The sequence below is a fragment of the Filicampus tigris genome, chromosome 5 (assembly GCF_054856515.1).
Source record: "Filicampus tigris isolate MCC_2025a chromosome 5, RoL_Ftig_1.0, whole genome shotgun sequence".
In the NCBI taxonomy this organism is placed as follows: domain Eukaryota; kingdom Metazoa; phylum Chordata; class Actinopteri; order Syngnathiformes; family Syngnathidae; genus Filicampus; species Filicampus tigris.
The window spans coordinates 13976368-13995431 of NC_141221.1; the positions used below are offsets into that span (position 1 = coordinate 13976368).

General features: G+C 41.0%; 1 protein-coding gene across 1 annotated transcript in view; it reads right to left on the reverse strand.

Annotated features, from left to right (window-relative positions):
- Positions 1-19064, reverse strand: part of LOC147147358 (bone morphogenetic protein receptor type-1B-like) — a 54763-nt gene that overhangs the window by 34094 nt on the left and 1605 nt on the right. The window contains exons 2-3 of the mRNA XM_086030437.1: positions 18174-18234; positions 6066-6157 (exon numbers count right to left, since the gene is read on the reverse strand). The gene's annotated coding sequence lies outside the window, so the exon portion shown is untranslated. The remainder of the gene's footprint in view (positions 1-6065; positions 6158-18173; positions 18235-19064) is intronic.

Consider the following 19064-nt stretch of genomic DNA (forward strand, 5'->3'; position numbering starts at 1 on the left):
GGGTGTTTTCCTCTCCATTGATAAAGCTTATAAAGTCGCTTACTGTCAGAAAACTGTGATCAGTCTTTACCACAATGAATGTGGACATCTCTACTTATACCCACATCAATCTGTGAAAATATCAAAATGACAACAATATTTTAGATTTTATGGACATTGAAACATCTCACGCCTCGCGCTCACTACAGCTTAATGTCGCCTAATGACGAAAACGCTTGTGTCCATAACTTCCAAAGTATTGACCATTTGATATTTTCTGAGATTTATGTGGGCATGAGTATATGTATGTATGTGAAATTTGGTGACGATTGATAACAGTTTTCCGAAGGTCTCATTCGCACCTCCTCAGTCAGGACCCCAAGCTCGCATTCTGAAAGTGCAATGGCCTTCTTGGCGCAAAGCCAGCATTTATATTTTGCCATGTGTAGCTTATTGCAACCAGGGGGAAATCAGGGGCAAACTGCACTCCGCTGTCAAACTTTGTGGGTGTGTTTGCGCTGGTATGTCGTTAGCGCAATATTCTTTGTGAATATGGTATTACGAGAGAGCAAACTGCCGGTACAAATGAAGGGCACCTGAAAGTTCGATCAGCGGCCGCAATTCTTCCTTTGTGAATTCGGCCTTGAGTTTTTATACATCGCGAAGGAACGCTCGCAAGTTTGTGAAGCGCACTTCAAAAGCGCACCTTATTGTGTTGCCGAGTGCAAACACGTAAGGGGACACGCTTGCTTTAAAAGCAGCTACACAGGCTACACAAAAGCTTACAAGCCAGTGTGTGTGTGTGTGTTTCCACACAGGCATGCACACACACACACAGGGCAGGTGTGGGGTGAGCGTCGGGGTCGCTAGCTTCGCTCCAACTCCCAAATATAGAGCGACCACTATGTGAGGATGCAAAAGCTTCTCCAATAACCACTTTGAGACACACACACGCACACAAGCAGACGGATACGTGGAGAAAAACAGCATCAAACTGCACGTACATGATTAGGTCCATAATTGAAACGTACGTGCCGGTGTGTTATTAACCTAACGTGTCATTAAGATCTCTATCATCCTGCAATCTGTAAGCATGACGGCTCATTTCCTCGAGCCCGCCCCCACCCGTCTACTATTTCTCCTTCCTTCCCTTAAAGTCCATACGAAGATACTAGTGACAGTGTCCATTCAGTGGGGAACAGAGGAGCCTTCTGCAGCTGAAATATAACACTGTGACACCTTGACCCCTCATCCGCGCAGATGACCTGTGTACCCCCAGCTAACGGGGTCCGACACGTACAAACACGTCACTGTGTGTTTGTGTGGGTATGCACGTGTACAGTATGTGCGCGTGTAGCTCACAAACTGACCTGACCAGATGTCCAACTATTAAAGCGCAAGTCAACCAAAACATATATATTTTTAAGAATATGTTCTACGCAGGGCAGGCCCACTAGTTGAAACATAGCATTCTGATTAAAACTTTGTTTGTGGAATATGAGTTAAGCGACAAAATCCACCCGTTTTTAGCCATCTCAGCGGGGCGGCCATTTTGTCACTTCTGTCGACTGGAAATGACATCACACACCCTCAGGGCTCAGATAACGACCAATCATAGCTCAGCTTCAGAAAACAGGTGAGCCGGATCTGGCCCCCGGGCCTTGAGTTTGACACCTGTGATTCACACCTTCTTTCTTGAAATGTTACTATATCATATAAAACTGTATGTAATCATTTTCTTTTCTGTGCTTCAGTGCAGTCCTACCAACTAATATGCAAGTTTCTTCATGGACGGGGGAAAAAAAAAACAGTTTGAGGTAATTAAGGTCAGGGGAACGGTGAGGGCAACGTCAGTTAACTTGGTTAAGTGGTTAAGGTACCAACGACAGCACACACACACTTATTCGGGGTAACTCAATCTTGTCATTACTCCCTGAAGAGCAGTGACATGTGAGCCGGGGAGTGTGTGTGTGGGGGGTGGGGGGGGTGCCTGTGTGTGTGTGTGTGTGTGTGCCTAATGCATACACAAAAACGCATCTGCAGCCATTTGCATTAATCACGTGTATATTTCAGGTACAGTTTGAAAAACTCCATCTTAGGGAGCGGCCATTTTGCTTTGTACTGCCACTTGCAGTCGACTTAAAATGACATCACAGTGCCTAAGGGTTCAGCTTGCAAACTTCCTACAGGAAGGCCGGACCTAAGTTTCGATCCTCGACCCACAGAACTGTGACGCGGACAAGCAAGCACTCGTCCATCTCATAGCCTCCAAAAGTACTGTGTGTGCGTGCGTGTAGTGAGTGTTCCCCTGCTATATCATGGTCAACATTCAAAGCCCCCACTTTTTTAAAAGCGATTTTGGGGGGGAGGGGGGGCTTTTATTTTTAAAGTAAACTTACTGTAAAGCCCTTGCAAGTGGGAAAGGAGAACCACAGTCACAGATTCACTTTTCAGTCATTTATCGAACGCCAGGAGAACAGTAAAGCGCATAAACACACTGAGCACACTGGAACACAAATACTACTACAAACACATTGTTTCAATCGTGACACACGTGTTGCCGACACCGGGGCGCAAGCACACACACACACTTACATGTGCACAATGAGATCCCCGCTGCCCCTCCACCCCATCTTAAGAGAAATTACTGCCACCTGAAGCGGAACCATGTCCATCATGAAGAGGCCCTCCTAAAGCCCCACAGGTGTCCTTTAACATGTCCAAAGCGCCTCATCATCATGCCCAACCCCCGCCCCCACCCCGGGGCTCTCCATGTGGCCATTCATCTGCCTGCGGTGGTAGAGGACATCAAAACAAGAAACCTCCCTGGGGGGGAGGAGGTGGTGGGAAGAAAATAAAAAGCTCACAGCTCGGCATGCACGTGAATCGTTAAGCAGGGAATACAAGCATTGAACGATTCATGCACACAAATCTCTACGGTGGAACTGCCCATAAGTGGGACAATTTGGAGTTTGGCCAAAAAAGGCCTCAAATATTCAGCAAAACTCTGGTGAAAATTCAACGCTGAAGGGCACCAGGTGAAAAAGTACTGATAACTAGGGCCAGATGATTTGGATTTTTTTGAGGCTGATGCCGATTTTTGGCATAAACACATACCGATTACCGATTAATCGGCCTATTAATTAAAAAAACTATAATATATAAAATAACATTTTCTTTTCCTCAATGTATTTCAACGGGTGTCAACTAAATGCAGATTTTCGCTATTCGTGGGCCGGCCTGGGCCCTATTCCCTACGAATATCGGGTATCAACTGAAATGATAGTGTTAAAAAAAAAGAACCTTCAGTCAATTTGCAAAGGACTAAAATGTAAAGTAGTCAGTGTCGGACAGACAGACAATTAAACAAAGAGTAAGCTAGAGTGGCACCTTCAGAATAAACACGAGAGCTCTCCGTTGTCGCCCAGTAAGAAATTCTTCCCTTTGATGTCAGTGCCATGTGACTACGCGGTGGTCCGAGGAATTGAAGCAACCTCCAAAACAAACATCAACACTCCTAACACCCTCAAGGTCACCACGTCTACGTGGGTGCATGCGTGGGGAGAGAATCGACCTTCAAAGGCATGTGGCAAACAAGGAAGATGGCAAAAGACGCAAGATTTTAAGCAGGAACCCACAATGTTGTCATACTCTCAAAAGTGAGCGTAACCCTCCCAAATTTTATCCTGCAGGGCTCCAGACTGCCTCTGAATGGTGGAATTTTGCCCCAAAAATAATAAAATAACCCAAACCCTGAATGGCGAGTGAATCATCTGACGCTCACTGAACGGAGTAAAAAAAAAAAAAAAAAAAAAGCCAAAAGAAAAGTCTTTCATGCGTGCTGCACTCTGAGAATCCAAAAACATCAAGGCAAGTCACCGCTTGGCTTTTTCTTTGTATTTTTGTATTTCGCAAACTCTGTGCCGGTAAACAGAGGTGTCCCATTGCAGTGGTTTATTTAGGCTCGTGTCGTGGCCCAAACATGGATTAGGACAAAGCCCGTCGTTGCCGCTTTTAGAGCGCTAAGTACTTTCTGCTGCTGCTGTTGACGGCTGCCGAGAGACCTCAAGTCAACAGACAGCTGTGTGGAAGACAACAAGCCATGACAAGAGAAGTTTTCATCACGCTTTGACGGACACGCACCCCTGTCCCTGGCAACCCCTTGGGGACAAATTGAATGTCATGTCCACTTTCATGTGTCTTCCATATCGAAACGGTAGTTCTCAAACCCTAAGCCTAACCCTAACCTCTGAAATAATAAAGCATCCATTCAACACGGCCAGCCGAAGACAATTGTGTTCAACCCTGAGAGCTTTTCCCCACTGGGTCACATTCATGGTTCAGTATTTGATGTATTGACGTCAAAACGGTGACTTCACGTGATATTTTGTTTAGGCAGAGATCATTGAGAGTGCCAAGTACCGCACACTTTATTGGACCTCGTCAACGGACAGTCAGCTGGTCCACTCCCACCTCTACTTAAACAGCAAGAAAACATTTAAACAAACACAGTCTGGTGGGCAGGTCTAGTGCGCAAACAGACGAACTCACACTTGATTAATTTCGCACATTTGCTTTTATGGCCACCTTATAAACTGCTCTTACACCCTTCTGTGTGTGTATGTGCATGTGCGTGCCTGTGTATGTGTGTTTGAGAGACGTTTTTTCTGCGTCTGGTATAACCCACACTGTCGGACAAAGAGGTTAATTCATACTTAGGGTGCTAAAAATGCCAAGTGGCCTGTAAATCAAACTACTAGAAGAGAGAAAAAGGGCGATCCGAATGATTCCATTTAGTGAAATAAAAGGTGACATTCATGTTTGAAAATGAAGAATGACAAATATGCAGTGGAAGGGGGCTCTACGGTACAACGTAATCGGGTCAAGTTGACTTCCAAATTTTTCTAATTTAAAAACATTTTTTTTAACTGTCCCATAGGAAATAATGTCAAGTGAATTCATGTGTTCCAGCCTTAAAATGTTTGCATCATTTCACATACATTAACTACACAGGCAATGTTGTGCCATACAAGCGTCAAAATATATCATAATAATATCAATATATATACTATTGTGCAATCAAATGAAATAAAATTAAACTAAAGCATACATCACATTATTTCCTGTTGAAAAAAATGTGTTTAACTACCCAATACAATATGGGTCTCTCCAGCCATCCATCCATCCGTTCTGATAGAGCTGTTTCTTTTTTTGGTTTTGTACAAGAGACAGGACACATATAGAACAAAAAAAAGTCATTCACACTTAAATTGAGACCTATTAGGTTTTGAATTGAATAATATAAACGTGTCAACTTTTGCACTGCGTAGTGACGATTATAGCTTGAAGTCAATTAATTGCCTACAACATGTTTTGGAATTTAAGCGTAAGTCAACCCCCTAAATGTTTTCTCCTAATATGATCTACGCGCCTTCACTAGCCTAAACACGGCATTCTGATGAATATTGCGTTTGTGGAATATGAGTTAATCAGCAAAATTCACCCGTTTTTAGCCATCTGAGTGGGGCGGCCATTTTGTTACTTGCTGTCAACTGAAAATGCCATGACAGTTGCACAGCTTCAGAAAAAAGGTGAGCCGTGATTGGTTGTGAAATATGAAATCATCATTCGGTTCATCCCGTTTTACTCATTCTTATTTTTGGTAAATAACTTTCCCCCTAACAGGCAGACATGCTAACCATTAGCATACTGTGTTACATCCAATACTTTATCGACCATGATGATCGATATATCACTGATACTAACTTTTCAGATCCTGAAGTCTGTCTTTGGTCATTTATAACATATGCCCTAACAGCGGAGTAGTAAAAAAATTGAAAAATAAAACGTACATAAACTGAGGTACTATTCCTGCCCCTCCTAGCTAAGTCGGGCTATTATTAATGAACAAAAATAGTTCCGGTGTGCTTTATGTTTGATCTGAGGCATGTCGGAATAAAAAAGAAAAGGAGGTGTCGGTTTGCCCGTCTATCGGTCAGGTATCAAAAGCAGACCTGTCACTGCGAGAGCCCGGCGGTGCGCCTCATGCTTCGGCTCTTCCGAAAAGGATCAGCGAGGCGGCTTACCTTCCAAATCCCTTCTTTCACTCAGCTGCTACAGAGTGTCATTGCTCTCTTCGCCTCGCTGCCAATGAAAACACTGAGAGGTAAGATGGTTCCTGCAACAAAGAGGAAATTAATCAGAAGAACACCCACAAGTATTGAATGGTAAGGATGTGGAAGGAGATGCAAGCATGGCAGGAAATAACTGTTCCACACTCAAACTGTTGCAACCATAAAACCTGATAGGCAATGTTTTAAGTCACATTTAAACATTCTACCATAATTGACATAAAAGAACTTGACCTTTTAATTTCTTGAATACAAATACTGTGTTCTCTCGCTATATCATGGCTTATGATTCTCGCCCCCGCTATATCATGTTTTCTTAATGCAATTTTTTTTGGGGGGTGGTTTTACAGCATAGGCCTCAGTACTGTAATGTACTGTAATGTAATGCCCTCGCTTGTGGGAAAGAAGAGCAACAGTTGCAGATAAACATTTCAGCTACTTAACGAACACCAAGAGAACAGTAAAAAAATAAAATGAGCAGGCTGCTGATAGGGGTGTTCATCTCTCTACAAAAGACAATTCTATGCGGCTTTCGATGTTTTGTGCGAAACGATTCAAGGACGGTTCCATTTGAAAGTTAAACGATTCGATGCGGCTCAACTTAGTGAGATTGCAATTTTTTAAATATGTCATTGCCTTCTAAGATATATCTCTCCAATAATAGACGATTCGATACGTATCTCAATATATTTCAAAATGGAACGATTCAATTTGGTTGAATTCGAGGCACTCGTATCTTTTAAATAAAATTTCCTGTTCAAAACGTTTTTTATTACACCCCTAATCGAGTACTTTCTATTAATTTTATGCTTCAATTTTTGGTGTGTTTAAAACATGTATTTTGATAGGTTTTCAAGACTTTTACGACTTCAAACGTGTTTAAAGTGTCCGGGAGGGATACAACTATTTAAAAAATCTTTTCATGTGGTCTCTATATATCACAGATTTTTCCCTTATTCCAGGTGGGTCTGTAACGTAAGTAACTCCAACCATTTTCTATGTAGAGCTTGATGCAGACTGGTAGCCCGCCAATCACAGGCCACTCCTGCAACTAAATTCTCATTTTTAGCTTGGCTCCGAATGTACTGATCAAACATAACCACCAACTACATTTACCACAAATAGCTAAACAAGGCCAAAAACCACCCATCTTGCACCCTGCACTTCTTCAGTAAGACAGAGAGTCCATAGACGGTTTGGGTAAATAAATAAAAAAACATTTGGGATTAAATTCGTGATGTTTGTCAACAGGTGAACGTGTGAACAGAATGTGGATTCATATCAACGATGAGTCATGCGGCCTACTCCTCTCAGCCACACACATGCTGCCCACCCACCAGAGATTTCAAAATAAAAACTGCCTTTAAAACCACACTCTTCAATTAAAAATCTACACAGGCACACCAGGATAAAAAGAAAAGAAAAGAAAAGAAAATGACAAAATATGCGCAGAGAATCTGAACTCAACCGAGGAGTCTGAATATTTATTTAGAAAAATATGAACAAAACACATATTAGTTGAATTTTAATGTTATTGCCTCGATTGATGTTTAGAATGCAATTTTACAGGGGAGTTGGAAGGTGGTTACCAGCAGGAAAACACACTTTGAGGAAAGAGAAATACTTTCTAGTGGGTGGCTTGCTAACCAGGCTAATGGGGGAGTTCGCATAAAAAAATACAATTAAACATAAACACTTTTGTCATATGTTAAACTGCCTGCATTGTAGCACGCAACGAAAATTACCATAGCCCACACAGTTGTCGATTAACAATGGAAGGGGCACCCTGTTTGTTAGCTCTTAGCATGGTTAGCCGCTAACAACGCTCCCATGCTTCCATTGTCACAGCCCAAGTGCGTTGCTGGAGCATTTTTAAGATTATTAATAGTAGAGTGAGAGATCATAAGAAAAGGGTCCTTGGCGGACTCCCCATCCCATTGGCAACACCGACCACCCGTCACTGATGAACTTTGACACGCTGACACCCTGATACTTTCCCTTGGTCACCTTGCAGAGGCGTGAAGTGCAGCATGGAGTCATGAACAGGTTAGTGCAGTGTGCGCACGTGTTTGCGCGTGTGTTTATGTGTGTGTGACGGGCCACCACAGCGTTCACTTGAAGAGGTGAGTGAAGATAGAAAGCGGCAGCCCAAAGGATGTGCTCATTTCAACCTCCATAGAGTTTCACTTTGAGACTTTTCCATCGGGCAATGCGAAAGAAGGAGCTAATCTGTTGACTGATGTTTGTCCATTTTGACGCAGCCAGGTTGTAACTGGTTGTTTTCAAAGTAAGATAGCAACTTAAATTACATTAGTAGCGCCGATGTAACCCAGGGCAGAGTTGTCGTCACTTTTAAGTGAGGTTTTTTTTTTTTTTATCCTCTGATTGGTCTGCATGCAACTGTTTACATGTGACTTATTTACAGCATTCATAGTTTCGTGGAATTTGCAATTGTACACCTTAAACAAAGATATCAAACTCAAGGCCCGCGGGCAAGATCTGGCCCACCATATCATTTTATGCGGCTATGAAAGTTAGCCATATTTTTATTTTCCTAGACTTCTGTTCAAAATTACCCATGAAAACGTTAACAACGCATTGCAAGGGTGATTATGTAATCTGAAGGGGTGACTATTAGTTTCTACACAGAACAAATCGGACAAAGGACAAGAAGTGTAACTGACTCACACTTTAGCCACATGCCTAATCCGTAAACAAACACAGCATTGCTAGTCATGTGTTTAAAAACAACACATACAAATGCAACTTCAAGCCACATTTAAACAGCCTGTCCTGGCCTATCAAAATGGAGCCAAGGCAATAACAAATACATTTTTCGTGTTCTTATTCAACAAAAACAAAGCATGTTTCAGACTGTTGAAACAGTTTCCGTTGTCGGCATCATTCACGTCCTAAAAAGATGACAAACAACTGCTGTTGTACTTGCATAAAAAGCAGAGATTTAAGCTGTTGATGTTTCATTTGAATTATAATTAAATCTATCTGTTTAGTTGTATATATATGAGCAAGTTTGCTCTGCATTTTGTTTCTTTACTGTACTCAATGTGAGCCACACCAAGAATTGAAAACTAAGGGACATACTGAACTGCATATCGTTACGCAGCGAATGATGTTAAAACCGGACCCAAAAGTTTGACAACCCTGCCTTGAAGGGCGTTCGACTTTAAAGGTTCCACAGTGGATGATTTTTTTTTCTATTTTTCAAAAGATAAATTGAATTTCATGGTACTAGTCCTTCGAAGGCCTTGCCGATCAAAGGAGCTGCAGTCTCCAGTTCTCCCAAAAATAATTAGACTTGACTTCTTCCCTTCAAAAACCAGCCTCCACAGGGTGACTGAAATGGTGTCGCAGCACAAATCAGAAATCACATGCTCCCTTGCAAAATTGTGTTCTCGAGTCTCAAATCAGTGAGAAAGAAAAATGTTTCCCAACCGTAAATTGAATTATTTGAAAATGTTTGGTACCCAACATTGTGTTAACAGTGTGTTAATGCTTACATCCAAAAGAATATAGAGGAGATGTGTACCTACATATATAAATACAGGATTTCATTGGTTTCTGGCGGTTCCAACATTACTGATTTTGAGGTTTCAAACGGCCCGCAGTGAACTACTTCGCTGGGCAGTGTAAGAACATACTCTTTTTCATTTGATTGGTTTACACTTACAACTTAAAAGTGTTACAAATGTTATTTCTGTAATTCTGACTTTCCTACTGCACTAGGGCACTCCGACTTTCAAGTAAATTTCGGTTGTGTTGCCACCGTAGGAACTAAGGTTAGTTCTGTACAGTGGGAATTTTACAGAGTTGGGGGACTTGAGTCATATTTTAGGACTTGGGACTTGTTACCGAAACCGTATGCAAGACTCGTCTTGACTTTGACCTGGTATTCGTGAGGCTCGACTGGCTGACTTAAACTTCAACTACGTAGAACTTGATTTAAAGTCAACATTTTGAAGATAAAGAAGAGTATTGTGAGTGCGCGCAATCCTGGCAACCCACCAGTAGTAGGCTACGATGGAGAGTGCAGAGGCCACCTAAGGTTGAGAGGAACACAAAGGGAGCTCCAAAGAAGAATATATTTGGATTCCATAAATATGGTTTTGATCAAAAAGAGAACAGAAAGAGGAGAAACATATCAACTATGACGTTTAACTTCATCCGTCATTATACAACCCACAAAAACAGGTAAGCCAAATTGATCGTGTATGTTGTGACTGAGCAAGATTGTATGACCCAAGTATTGCCCACCGCCACTGCTAAAAGCTAACTGTATTTCACCGTCATTGTGTTTCATGTAACCTGATAGCAATAAAGGTAAGCTTATGATTTGTTTTTGCTTCAGTTGGTAATTTCTAGATTTACTATATAGAGTTTTGGCCTCAAGCTCAGTCATTATTCTTTTCCACGCTGAGTTGCTGTCAACCCCCCCCCCCCGCTCTGAAAACTGTAAGTTCTCCTCTGATTGGCATTTCCTGCACCCACCCCCAAAAAAATACAATTAAATAAAATGTTAAAAAAATATATATATATATATATATATATATATATATATATATATATATGCGTATGTATGTATATATGTCCGGGTGGCTCGTTTGACCTCGTTATAAAGGTGCGCTGCGGTGCAATTGAGTGTGCGGGCTTGACATGTATTGAGGGAGGCCGCAACCTAATCATTGTCAGATGGCGGACAGAGCCCTTGTGTCTGGAGACGTTTATGAGGCCGGTCACAGCCTGGAGGGGGGGAAAGGGCTTAAAAAAATCCACAAAATCCAATGAGTCTCCTTTGTTGTCTGAGAACATGGAAAGCAGAAAGTTAATGAACAACTTAATATGGACCGCAAAACCATACCTACACATTTTGTTTATTTTAGGTATGCATCCAGTACTTAATTATTGTATGAATAAATATTTTATTCTTAGGCCACCTGTCATCAAGCACCATAAAAGTGCAGAAAAGTGTAGCTTCCATTTCAGTGGCCTTTCAACATTTTAACGCTTTGAACACAAAAATATTTTATTGTATTACATTTCACAAACTAAATTGCACTAGTGGGCCTGCATATGACATATTCTTGAAAAAAATGTTTGGGTTGACTTCCTGTTTAAGATGAGTTTATTTTGCAAAATTCAACATGTACAGTATATTTGCGGCATTTGGCTCAATGCATCATGGAACAAATTGATTTTCTAGTCACTACCGCTCGTTCACTACTTTTCAATTTGAAAAGCGCCACAAAATGACAAACTCGCTCTATAGGGCACTACTGTATACAGTGAGTGTTTCTTAATGGAGCCTTTGAGTTACAGTATACGTCTACTTGCATCCTTCCATACTTGACACCCGCATTTTCACCTCCATAGTGTCCAAACTATTGCTTTCTAGGCGCTCCTCTCCCCTATGTGGACATGTGACAGTCATTAACAGCACAGCCACACAACCACAACTCACTTAACTGGCCATTTGTAAATGACTCCATGCTGCAGATACAATTGCTTCGTCAACACGCAGAATCAACCAAGCACCGCGCTCGCAGAACCGCCCCCCTGCCTCCCACCAGCCTTCCTCGGACCCTCATGCCCCCATCTTTTGGACCCCATCTCCCCCCGCACCCCCTCCTTCCATCCATCTCTAGCGCCCTGCAACTGAACAGTCACGGCTGTGTGCACCGTTGATTAGCTAGAACCTGAACCCCGGGGCAACGCTGGAGAGCTTAGTGTTCTTTGTGTGTGGAGTTTCGGACAACCTGTCTTTACCCCTGTGCGCCATGACCTTATCTTTTACTGAGCTATGCATCACAAGAGGCGACATACTTTACGAAGATACACTGTCACAGTGTTGGGGGGGTTGGACGTGCATTTTGGATTCGTAACGCTGCGGTGCACTGCTTGCTATACAATTCTGTCTGTGTAAGATAATCATGACGTGCGTGAAAGCTCAACTCCATTCAACTTTATTTATATAGCACTTTAAAACAAGCATTGCTGCATACAGGTGAGCTTTATTTCAACCAACATACACCACAAGAGTTGAGCATACGGACATCAATAAAAACAAACAAAACATAAAATAAAAATGGGAATAGTTTAAAAATTAAAGGGCAGAAATGTGTGAAATTTGAATTTATTTATGAAATAAGGCCCTCCCACAATACCAGTGTGCTATATGTAAGGTAAACCATTGTATTTAATCCAAACTAAATATGTAAATAAGGTTTTAAGAATATTCCATGAACTAAGTTTCATATGAAGAAAAAAGAAAAAGGGAGGGAAAACACACACACAAAAACAAAGACAGAACTAAACAATTATACATTTATGTATTTATTTATGTATTATTTAACTATTATATATGAATTTATCAATTAACTTAATGATCAGCTGTTATCAACCACCTATACAGTATTCCCTGGCAACAGTCGAATAAGTGGAGCACCACCGGCACTTGTTTGTTTCAATTTAAAGCACCATTTGAATATATTCTTTTCTAATCTGTGGATTAAGTCACAGCTAAGAATATCAAAAATGACACCGCGAAATAGATTGAACAGAAACATCTTGCTTGCAATGTGGAGCTACATTTTATTGGGGTTCTTTTTTCTGTCCTTCTGGTGGCAGGAAGCTGTGTGGACACGGTTCAAGGGTTACGGCTCATAAAAGCATAGCCTCCAGCGTCATATTGTATATTAAACGGCACCCGCTTAGTTTCGCCGAGATGTGAATGTGGACTCGAAGGAACAGTTATCTACAAAGGTTTGATAGTTTTGTCATAAATAATAAAGTATTGAGATATAAATTGCTGTTTGTAATGTCCTCTCAGTGTCACTAATGCCCAAAAGTTCTTGAATGTGCAAAACTATTCAACTTGGTCCCCCTTTTGTTTGGCTGAAGACGAAGTCAACCCAAAAATGTTCTTCGCCCCCACCAGTCTAAACATGGCATTTTGATTACAATTCTGTTTGTGGAATATTAATTAAGTAGTGAAATCCGCTCGTTTTTGTCCATCTCAGGGGGGGCCATTTTGCCACTTGCTGTCGACTGAAAATGACATCACAGTTGCTCATGGCTCAGGTAACAACCAGCCATGGCTCAGCTTCAGAAAACAGGTGAGCCGTGATTGGTCGTTACCTGAGCCCTGAGCAGTTGTGATGTCATTTTCAGTCAGACAGAAGTGACAAAATGGCCGCCCCCAGAGATGGCTAAAAAACGGGTGGATTAACTCTTATTCCGCAAATGCAATATTTATCAGAATGCTTTGTTTCAACTAGTGGACTTGCATAGAACATATTCTTGAAAAAAAAATGTTTGGGTTGACTTCCCCTTTTAAAGTGTAAGTGTGTGTAAATATGTTGCCATGCACCTGTGAGTGTAAACTATCTGGCAATGATAGAGGATTATGAAATCCAATGACACATAGGCAACTCTGCGTTACAAATCTGTCCAGTAGTGTTTCTCCGCCTTCATCATCATTTGGGACCTGGAAAAGCTAATTCAGCGTTGGGCATCTGGTCAAAGCTGCTTCTACAAACAGAATATCGCTTAATTAGATCTGCCAGGCGACCTGGCATGATGCAATCGACAAGCCTCTTGGTGATAGGCCCTCCATCTGTGTGGACGGACAGTACGGTATTACCAACAAGATATGATGTTACATAACGTATGTCAATAAGGCGATCCAATAAGCATTGCACAGTGGCAGACAAAAGATTCCCAGAAGCCTGTTTAACGCTAATTGTGAGAGATAGAAATGAATAAATCCGCTGGACACACAAATGAAGAAACAGCCCACTCCTGAGATTTGATTTTATATGCTTCCAAGTCAATATCGCTGGGGCAAAATTTAATTTACATTAGTCAGATTTAATCACAGCGGATGAATTATGAAACACTCGGATGAGCACAATATGAATTTGTGACACAAGGGAAGTCGGTGCCCAAATGTTAATCAAGATGAGATCAGTGATCGGCTGCATACGATCGACATGCGGCAAAACATATTGGTCGACGGGGGTGGGGGGGGTTGGTTTAATTTGGGCGGCGGCTGACATGCGTCGATGCGTGCCAATTGCGGCCTTGTGCTGACCTTCACTTCAGGTCTTCAAAAAAAAAAAAAGAAAAAAACGAAAACGTCAACTAAAACACATGATTAGCGAGCACTCTGTACAACACCTAATTGTTACAACCGGTCCTTGGTTTACCACGGTCTCAACATAGGATGTTTCCACATTACAAATGTCGAGCAATCTACTTAGTTTGTGCACCGTAGCAAGAATCTGTGGTCATGCTGGACAAGAATGCATGCTCAGTCATCTCTGCACTTCATGTTTTTACTTAATTAGATGGTAGGTCACAGGTATTGGTGGGTGATATGGAAAAAAAAAAATATTTCGATATATAACGATAATTTGACGATATTCTACAAAAAATATTTTAAATCTGCACTTGCTTCACAGACCAATTGTGGATAGGCAGCGTTTGTGAACAACATCTCTTTTAAATTGCTAAATACAGCTTCTGCAAAACATAATGATATGCTACGACAATATTTAACAATAAAAAACAAAAAATGATGTATAGACTTACATTGATTTGTGGGAATATGTATGTCATTTAAATGTCTGTGCTGTTATTCCATAATGATGTGACATTTTGAGCTACAGTACTGGTGTACCACTGCTCATAACTACTAGAGGAATCAGAATGAGAAAAAGGTGTTAACTACAGCAATCAGAATGAGAAAAAAATGTATTTGATATGTGACGTGTGACGAAGTGTCACCCAGGGAGAGAAAAACAAGACGTCGTCATGACAACACCCATTTCTCATACATTGGCCAATGTATTCAGAATAAAGTTGAATAACAAAACTGCCATTTACAGAAAAGTGCATTTTCCCACTCATTCATCGCTGTGATATGTAGATTTGTCAATTTATTCATGTTTGGGTGTATGCTGGTGTCACACTAATAAACCGTCGTAGTTTGTGCAACATGTCTGGGGAATACAGGCTAGTTGTGAATGATGCGGACTAAAAGCGTGTAAACTGAATGTCAACCGATCATCCAGGATGTCACGTTTGCCTTGCTCGCTTAAGTACTAAGTTACTTGTTCCCTCCTCCAACTCACCTGATGGAAATGATCAGCTCATCAGCAAGGTCTGCGTGAGTCTGACAACAATCCTGATCATTTGAATCAGGTATGGATCGGAGCTCATGCCTGCATATCGATCAAATTCACCAAAATTGCATAAGACCACCTGTGCCACGACTTAGACCTGCTCCAAGCTGGTCTAAAGTGTTATGACTAGTTGTTCCTTGATGTATCTTATGTATCAGTTGCTATGGTCCTTTTATGCTTTGTCCTTTATTATGTCATTTAAGCCTGATGTCTTACAGTTTATAAGATCGAGGTACTCAGTGACACGTACGTCAAATTTTCTTCGAGTCAGGATGCAAGCTTTCTGCCAGTAATAATTCCTCCGGTCCTGCTCTCTGTAGTTACTTTGCATTTTCGTTCATAAAGACTTTTACTTTTCAACTTCTGTGTCATGTCTGCTTATGGGTCCAAATCCCGCTCCAATCATGACATAAAGTGTAGTTTTGACCTTGACTTTCTGGCACCAAATTGTCAGGCACGCCGGGGGGTGTAAAAGAAAGCACCCTCAGTCCACCGCAACACCTAGCATAGCGCAGCGTGGTCTGCCAATTTCCAAACACGGTAAACTAGACTTGTCCCGGTACAAAAATGAAGATGTGACAATTTTTAGACCTAGCAGATGTGTGCTGTCACCAAAATATAGAGCCCTAACTCTCTGTTTTGGATCTTTACCAACTTTACTAGATGACAACACTGTACGCTGTCCAAAAACAGTCACGTGAAATGACAGGGAACATGCCAATTTGAACAGAGAAAAGCAAAAAATACATCGAGGAAATTATTGGGATTAGACACTAAATGAATTCTGCAAGGAGACTAAATTGGATGAAATTATGCTATTCACAATTTGTATGTGCAGAGATACACGTAAAAACATGACAGGACATTGATCAACAGCTCAACCTTTAGCTGATCTTTAGATAGCAAAACATCAGAGAAGAAGTTTTGGTGCGGAAAGTTTGCTCTCCAACAAAACAACCAAGTCAGAGCAATGCTGTCAAGATTTGATGTTTCCATACAAAAACAATGTGTGGTCTTCCAAAAACAAAAGTAGCCAAAAGACATCAACAACATGAGATGAAGGTCCTCCGTGACATTTGCTCCAAGGGAAATACTTATCCCGTCACTAACGAAACAGTGCCTCAAAGAAGAGCCAGCACGATAATTTGGGGTCCTCAAAGTTAGGTATGAAATTAGGCCCAAGTGGAGCCAGATGCTTATTGCTCTTTTCACATTGGCCTCAGTCTTTTCTAATCCCCCTCTTCCCCTCTCAGGTCGACGCTCATCAGTCCATCACTCCTCTTTTTTTGTTCCCCAGAGCGATCGACTTGGGCCGTGATTACTTTTGGTTTGGACTAAGCCGACACAAATACCGGCACAAGGAGGTGAAAACCAGGAACAGCCTTTCAAGTTCAAAGGCAAACTTCAACTACTTAAGCATCTTCTGTAAAAAGGTAAAACTTAAATGAAGGAGAAATGGCAAAAAGAGGGAACAAATCTATTCTTGGGCCACGAATCTGAACCATTTTTGGAAAAATTATATATTTTTTTGTCTCAAAATAGTAAGCCTTTTGACATTTGATGTGACAAAAAAAAAAAATTACATATTTGTGAAAAATACTTTCCTTTAAAAAAAGATCAACTAAAAATAATACCTTTTTCAGGAAAACAAACCTGCTCTCGCTTTAATTTGAAATTATTAAAAAAAAAAATTTAAAAAAACTTTTTTAATTGTCCACCATTTTGCTCTCAGAAAAGTATTATACCTTTTGGAAAAAAAAAAACCTTTTTTTGCAATAAGCAAAAGACAAGCCATTTTGTCTTTATTCTGTCAAACTTCAACTTTGGTTTTGTTTATTTAATTCCAAAATATAATCAAATACATTTGAAATCCAAAATTTTGGTTGTAATCCAGGCTGATAATGTAACAATTAATTGTTTGCATGACTGTACGACTGCACTTCTTCACTGATTACTACAATCTCTCTTTAAGAGCGGAGTCTGTAATCCACATTAAAGGGAGGGCGGGAAATATTTCAAAGAAGGTGACAATGGCAACTCTTCATCACATCATTCAAAAAGGGAAGGCAAGGACAGGAGGGGAGTGGCTGAACTGTGTGCCCTGTGTGAATTAAAGAGGACAGCTCCATCATGAGACCATGAGTGGTCCACCCTGAGGGGGGCAGCAGTAAGAGCAAAGTAACCCGAAGATGAAGATAAGGTGGCTCTGGAAACATTAGCTGGACAGGCAGGCTTAAAGGTGAACAATAATGTTGGGTGACTGTTATGGCCTCAAATGGACACCAATGGAATGCCAACGGGCACTTCAATAGGGACACAAGGACAATCTGATACAAGTGTATCCAACCAATTTCATCAAGTTCGCTACATAACTTTTTTCCATAAAAATATAACCTTTTTCCCTGATTTATTTCTCGAAAACAACATAATTTTCTTTTTTTTGCTTCAAACTCGATCTTTATTTTTGTAACATTGCAACTTCATCTTCATAGTACAGCGGTACCTCAACTTACGAGTGACCCGACAGCTACATTACTGTGCACTACTTCACATCCTTGCATCGTGCTGCAGCGTTTTTGGCCATGGCCGCTTAGCAGAGAATATCGGTGCTATCGATGTACATTCGACAAAAAAGGCATGCTGGGAGAGGTATTGGGAGGGACTAGAACCACCGCTAAAATGAGGTAAAGTTAAGTGAGAGAGAGGACTACATGTGGCGGAGGAATTGAACCTTTCTTTATCCATTTGCGTTACTTGCCAATGGTCGAAATGTCGGCCGTTAAAACACTTGACTCCAGTTATTTGTTTACATTCAAACAAATGTGAGTGATGTCATGCGTGCTGCGAGCCAGCGCCCTCATACCGGGTGTTGGGGACTTCAGTCTTGCTCCTCTCTCTCATGTACATTCAGCTTCACATAACATCTGCAACAAAAAGGAATAAAATCATAATGTATAGGGAGCTCTTGTACATTTTAATTACAAGTTGCAAAGTCTACTAGCTTGACGTCAATACATGATGAGAAACGCGATAGATCGGCTAACAAAACTTGCATCTGTATTGCGATAGTTAAAACTTCAAACAACTTCTATTTGAACACATTAGCAACACATTTTGACATACATACATACAACAATACTTACAGGCACACATTCTTTATCCTCGTTTTATCCTAGCTCAGTTACTACTGCATGGCCTTCTTCTGTGTTTCATCATCAAAGCTATGTGTAGTATGTTTGTATGCATTATACTGCCCCCTGATGGCCAACGTACACACGGAAGTAAGCAGCAGAATGCCCATAGAATGATAATGGTTATGAGTGTGACACTCTCGATCTCGATATGACACGTTACAAAATATTTAGTTGGTGTTTTTTGGGAGACTGAAATGAATTAATGCTATTTGCATTCATTTCAACGGGGAAAGACGATTTGAGATACAATTGACTCGTGCATCATGACACCACTCCAATCACTTGAACCTTTGGTATGCTATTTTTTCATGGTGCGTGAGGAACCTGCAGACGAATCACACAATCAAATGGGATACATACGTACCCAATAATGTGGCTGTCAATGTAAATATTTGTTCTTGTTCTAATGGGCTTCTGTGCTATTTATGTTGGGCGCAGCTTTTCATGGCACGTACACGGACATTTAAATTGTGAGAATCAGATGCCTTGTCTCAAATCACGGGGTATCTGATACTATTACACACGCACACACATATATGCACGTTGACAAAGTAAAAGTG